Source organism: Drosophila ananassae, assembly GCF_017639315.1.
Source record: "Drosophila ananassae strain 14024-0371.13 chromosome 4 unlocalized genomic scaffold, ASM1763931v2 tig00000054, whole genome shotgun sequence".
NCBI lineage: Eukaryota > Metazoa > Arthropoda > Insecta > Diptera > Drosophilidae > Drosophila > Drosophila ananassae.
The window spans coordinates 2413698-2421021 of record NW_025319037.1 but is presented as its reverse complement, the minus strand read 5'-3'; positions in this window follow the sequence as shown (position 1 = coordinate 2421021).

The following is a 7324-nucleotide window of genomic DNA, read 5'->3' as shown; positions in this document are numbered from 1 at the left end:
AGCCAGACAGACTATAAAGCAAGAGCTTCCAAACTTTGCAGGTGATCCTTTAGAATGGCCTTTATTTTTATCAGAATTTGAAAATAGTACCGAAATGTGTCATTTTAACAATTGTGAAAATATTAATAGATTAAGAAAGGCATTAACAGGGCCAGCTAAAGAATGTGTAAGAAGTCTCTTGGTGTTACCAGAAAATGTAAATGGAATTATTGATATTCTTAAAGAAAGATTTGGAAATTCAGACTTTATTGTTCAAAAGCTAATTGAAAATATCAGAGGTATTCCATTAATTAAAGACGACAAATTTGAACGACTAATTAACTTTTATGATACATTAACGAATCTTATTCATACACTATTAGCCTGTGAAAATATTGATCAATTACGTAACCCCTTGTTATTTACTGAAATATTAGAAAAAATGCCTATGTCTAAACGAGTTGCCTTCATAGAACACATACAAGGAAGTAAATCTGTTGAACCCAAAATTATACAATTTCATACATGGTTAGGAAAAAAAATGAAAGCGGTCACAACATTAGGATATACCCAAAATAAGCCAAAAGAAACCACATTGACAGTTTCAGGACAGTCTCATGGCACAGACAACAACAAAAGAAATTCATTTTGCCATTTTTGTAAACAAAATAATCATTATATAACAACTTGTGAAAATTTTAAGGACTTACAAATCGATATGCGTTGGGAATATGTGACAAAAAATAAATTATGTATATCATGCCTGGGAAAGAACCATATAATGAAAGATTGCAAAAGAAAAAGACCCTGTAAAATTAACAACTGTAATTATACTCATAGCCAACTCTTACACAAAGACAAAACTATTTTACAAAGTAATCAACAGAATTCAGAAACTTCAGCGTCACTTCCAAAATCAGAAACCAATTGCAACATAAATAATAGTCAAAGCAAAGTTTTACTTAAAGTGATACCGATTTGTCTGACAGGATCAAAGAAAACCATTGAAACTTATGCTCTTTTGGATGAGGCTTCCACGATAACTTTAATTGACGAACAGTTAGCTGACGAATTAGAACTGGATGGTCCGACTCAACACTTGAAAATGCAATGGACAAACAACGAAACATTTGAACAGGCAGACTCAAAAGTAGTAAGTGTACTTATCAAAGGAAAAAGCCCAGAATCGAAAACGTATACATTACGAAAAGTGAAGACAGTATCAGTCTTAAATTTACCAGTTCAAACACTTTCCGTTGAAAATATAGCCGAAAACTTCAAGTTCTTAAAAGACTTCACTGACTGTTCATACATAAACGCCGTTCCCAAGATTCTGATTGGACAGGACAATTGGTCTCTCATTGTTTCTAGGAAATTAAAGTATGAGTCTCATAATGGTCCTGTGATCAGTAAGACTTCTCTGGGTTGGGTAGTACATGGAAACATTGAATCGAACAAACAGGTTCCTCAATCTGATTATTCATTTCACATAAGTCATGTAAGCACAAAGGAAAATAGTATGGACGACTTAGACATATTACATAACTTGGTAAAATCTTATTGGTCGATTGAAAATGAAATGACAAATAAATTTGACTGTCCAATATCGGTAGACGACAAAAAATGCTTAGATATTGTTAACAAAACCTTAAAACGGGTGGATTATCATTTTCAGTGTGGACTATTTTGGAAGGATTCAGACATACAACTACCAGAAAGCTATAAGAATGCGTACTCCAGATTATTAATCTGTGAGCGAAAGATTGACAATAATAGGGAATATGGTCGGAAATATAAAGAGGTAATTGAATCTTATATAGAAAAAGGATATCTGCGCAAATTAGGTTTATCTGATCAAAAGATTGAATCCCCACTAATCTTTTACCTGCCACATTTCAGTGTGCATAATAGCAACAAGCCAGATAAATTTAGAATCGTTTTTGATGCTGCATCAAAAAGTCACGGCTATTCATTAAACGATTTTCTATTGCCAGGTCCCGATTTGTTTAACCAGTTGACCACAGTTCTTATTAATTTCCGAAAATCCAAGATCGCTTTCGTCGGCGATATTAAGGAGATGTTTCTCCAAATTAAAGTTCAGCCTTCTGACAGACATGCACAACGAATTTTATGGCGAGGTGATGATCGACAAAGAGACCCTGACGTTTATGAGCTACAGGTTTTGTTTTTTGGGGCGAAGTGTAGTCCGAGTATTGCACAGCAAGTTATGAATAGAAACGCTCAGGACTTTCAAGACAAATACCCAAAAGCATGTAACGACATCATTTACAATCATTACATGGATGATTATCTAGGTGGGACAGATGATGTTTGTAGTGCAGTTCAATTAATTAAAGAGGTGACGCAAATTCATAGCCAAGGTGGTTTTCATATGTGCAACTGGATATCTAATTCACCAGAAGTAATTGCACAATTGGACAATATCAAAATACAGACTGAAAAAACAAAAAATTTAACAGAAGAACGAGTTTTAGGTCTAATGTGGAACTATGAAAAGGACACATTCACATATAATTTAAATTTTGCTAAGTCATACCGTGATTTATTAAAATTGTCTAGACGCCCCACAAAGCGAGAAGTACTGAAAATTACCATGTCCGTATTTGATCCTTTGGGATTTTTGTCCAACTTACTAATTACAAATAAAATTTTGTTACAATTAATTTGGGACAGTGGAATTGGTTGGGACGATTCCATTAGTGATGAGCATTATGAAATGTGGAAAACTTTATGCGTGGCATTGGATAGAATCAGTGAGTTTAGTATACCCAGAAAGATGACTAATTTCCCTATAGATGACTGTGACATACAGCTTCACATATGGGGGGTGATATTTACCTGCATGGCGTCTCGAGCTGTCCATCTGGAAATTGCAGAAGACCTATCAGCTAATGCATTTATGCATGTTTTCAGGCAATTTGGTTGCAGAAGAGGTTTTCCAGTAGAGATTTATAGTGACAATGGGACAAATTTTAAACGGGCTAATAAAAATATACAGGAAATAATCTCTAATTGGTCAAAGGACGAAATGACTCAATTTTTAACAACAAAGAGTTGCACATGGCATTTCAATCCGCCATTGAGTCCACATATGGAGGGAGCGTGGGAAAGACTCATTCAATCGGTAAAGAAATATTTACAATTTTTGTTAAAGGAACGTTTTCCTAGAGAGTACACTTTAAAGACTTTGTTTTGCGAAATTGAGTATATGATAAACAATCGCCCTCTTTTGTATATGCCTTCAGACTCTATTGACTCAAATCCCTTAACGCCAAATGACATCCTTATTGGCCCTAATCATACAGATTCATTTTATTCATTTGCCACTGAGGGTGATCTGAAGCTGTTGAATATGTGGAAGGCTTCCCAAAGATTGGCCGACTTATTCTGGGTAAAATGGAGAAAAGAGTATCGACAATATCTTTTATATAGCAAAAAATGGACAAAGAATGAAAAAGCTATTGAAAAGGGCGATATAGTTTTATCTATGGAATCAGATACGCCTCGAAATATGTGGCCAAAAGGAATAGTTATTGAAACCTATCCATCTAGTGATGGCCGAGTTCGAATTGTAGATGTTAAGATCAAGAATAATATTTATAAGAGACCAATTGTTAAACTTGTAAAATTAGAACTTAAGAATGAAAATGTAACTTCTTAAGTATTGCCAAATGCAATACTTGGGGGGAGGATGTTGCGGAACAAGTTGGCAGCTCAAATATAGAGTTGTATTTATGAATTTTATCGATTTAATTTTTGTGACGATAAAGAAATCGAACGTTTTTTTAGTTGTTAAGTTGAGTGCGATGAAGACACACGTCCTTTTTTATGTTGTATAAATTTTGAAAACGATTGTTAATTTGAATAAAGTTATACTTAAAATTGGAGTGCTGTAAAAGTTTACTAACAGGAATATGCAGACGGCCGGTCATTCAAGCCGGATATTACACACATAAACATAAACTTGCAGGTAATCTTAAAAGTAGCAGCAACAGTGAGTTTATGTCAGCACCAATGTAACACAGCAGAGATCGCAGCTCCTCAAATCCAAGAACTGAGGATAAAACAGCCCAGTAAAAATGATGCTTTGCGGTTTTGACAGCCGCTTCCCAGAGTTCACCAAAATGCGGAGATCGAGGAGGAATAAAATGCTACTCGATGGACTCAAATTCCAGAAGCGCTCGTTGATGTTCATCGCTTATGAAGAGTTGGAGCAGCTCCTTTAGCCCGTTTTTAGCTCCAACAAAATTGGTTGAATTGTCAGACCAAATGTGTTGCGGCTTTCGGCATGTGCACATAATCCGTTTTAACATTGCAACATTGCAAACTTCTGGCTTAGAATAAAATGACCCGCAAAAATCCACAACAGTAACTCAAAAGACTTGGCAACCGCTGACTCTTTGCTCCGGGAGATCAGCCATAATGTGCTCCTGCAACCGAGGCTGGGTGCGGAAGAGTCGAATACATTTGTGAAATGCCTTCGTGATCGTTTTCCTCCCCCGATTGGCCAGTATTGGGATCGAATAATAGCTAACAGAGCACGAGGCCCCGTGTATAGATTCCGTTTATGGAAATCAACAATTATAGCCAGAGTGGCTGGATGACTTCTAGGCAATATAATTGGATGACGACAATCAAAATCCAACGTCGAATTTCTGAAACGACCGCCCATGCAACAGGCCAAACTTGTCAAAAAAAGGAGAGGATGAGACAAAAATACTGGCTGAAGCCCTTTATGACATCCCAAAAATGCACACGCTGCTCTAATCGAAATAGTAGGTTGTTTCCAGCCTTGATGTCGCTAGCAGTGGCACCCTTGTGACAGACTCGCTATGAGAACTTATTGACTTAAGCGAATAGTTGCTGCAGTGCTGGAAATGAGTAAGCGTACTTTGAACCAGCTGACACGACAACGTATGGAGATTGGATTAGCAGAACCCATGCCTTTAGCTCCAGAGTGGGATCTGGAAGCCATCCTTAATTTACTCCTTGGAAAGGAGCACCACGCTCCTTAAAACATGAAGACAGAATGTCTGCCGGGTTCAAGGGCGTAGGATCATATCGCCATTCCGTCGTTCTGCTTAACTTCTGGATTGTCTAAACCCGAAAAAATTAAAACGAGCGGGCTCCTCACGAATCCAGTGCCACAGCACAATCGAACCTGCAGAAATACTTCCCATCATAACTAACAGCCAAACTTGTCAAAAAAAGGAGAGGATGAGACAAAAATACTGGCTGAAGCCCTTTATGACATCCCAAAAATGCACACGCTGCTCTAATCGAAATAGTAGGTTGTTTCCAGCCTTGATGTCGCTAGCAGTGGCACCCTTGTGACAGACTCGCTATGAGAACTTATTGACTTAAGCGAATAGTTGCTGCAGTGCTGGAAATGAGTAAGCGTACTTTGAACCAGCTGACACGACAACGTATGGAGATTGGATTAGCAGAACCCATGCCTTTAGCTCCAGAGTGGGATCTGGAAGCCATCCTTAATTTACTCCTTGGAAAGGAGCACCACGCTCCTTAAAACATGAAGACAGAATGTCTGCCGGGTTCAAGGGCGTAGGATCATATCGCCATTCCGTCGTTCTGCTTAACTTCTGGATTGTCTAAACCCGAAAAAATTAAAACGAGCGGGCTCCTCACGAATCCAGTGCCACAGCACAATCGAACCTGCAGAAATACTTCCCATCATAGACCTTCAACTCACCTACTTCCGACATAAGCCGAGCCAGCAACTTCGCTCCAGATTTTTTTGGAGATGCGACTCGGGACTTTGAGCAGAGTAAATGTCTCTCTAACCTTGTACCCTTTGATACGACATAAATGCAAGCACCATAAGCCTCGAAGCTGGCGTAACAAAATCCATGCATCTCCACTTCAGACTGTGATGATAATGAGCATCTAGGGAATTCAGCATGGTGATGCTACGCAATGGTGAATAGTTCTTTTCAAAAAAAAAGCCTTTTCAATAGCTTTTTCATTCTTTGTCCATTTTTTGCTATATAAAAGATATTGTCGATACTCTTTTCTCCATTTTACCCAGAATAAGTCGGCCAATCTTTGGGAAGCCTTCCACATATTCAACAGCTTCAGATCACCCTCAGTGGCAAATGAATAAAATGAATCTGTATGATTAGGGCCAATAAGGATGTCATTTGGCGTTAAGGGATTTGAGTCAATAGAGTCTGAAGGCATGAAGGGAACATTGGAACTTTTTTCGCGTATATAGATAGGCGGAGGTTTTGGCTTCCTTTTCTCAACTTCAGTGGATTCGACCGCCTCAACCTCATCGGTTTGATGTTAGCATCAATTTTACAAAGACCTGAAAGACCAATAAGCGAATCATACTTTCTTCAATCGCCAGGCTGTATGATCCGATAGGACTTGTTAGACTTGTCATTACGAAGGCAAAGATCTTTCTTCAAAAGCTATGCCATAAGAAGTTGTCCTGGGATGAAAGTCTCCCTCAAGCTCTTCACTACGATAGGGAGATGCTTTGTTGCAGTTTCACCATTGCGTAGCATCACCAGGACAACTTCTTATGGCATAGCTTTTGAAGAAAGATCTTTGCCTTCGTAATGACAAGTCTAACAAGTCCTATCGGATCATACAGCCTGGCGATTGAAGAAAGTATGATTCGCTTATTGGTCTTTCAGGTCTTTGTAAAATTGATGCTAACATCAAACCGATGAGGTTGAGGCGGTCGAATCCACTGAAGTTGAGAAAAGGAAGCCAAAACCTCCGCCTATCTATATACGCGAAAAAAGTTCCAATGTTCTTGTCAACAAAATTATTGAGCTTATTGGTAAGGATAACTTCCACATAATACCCCTTGTAAAGGGCAACATTCAAGAAACAAAAGTTCAAATGAAGTCTGAAGATAACTACAGAGTATTATCAAAATATCTTACCGAGAATAAAAAGACCTTTTACACGTATCAGCTAAAAAGCAGCAAGGGCCTGCAAGTCGTACTTAAGGGCATAGAGCCCGAAGTAACGCCTGCAGAGATAAAAAAGGCGCTACAGGAGAAGGGTTTTAGCGCCAAGACAGTCTTTAATATCCTTAACAGGGATAGAAAGCCGCAGCCACTCTTTAAGGTTGAGCTCGAACCAGAAACCAAGCTCCTGAAGAAATACGAAGTGCACCCAATATACAGTCTTCAGTACCTGCTGCACCGCAGAATTACAGTTGAGGAACCGCACAAACGCAATGGCCCGGTACAATGTGCGAACTGCCAGGAATATGGCCATACAAGGTCATACTGTAAACTGCGCCCGGTGTGTGTAGTTTGCGGAGAGCTTCATGACTCCGCACACTGCC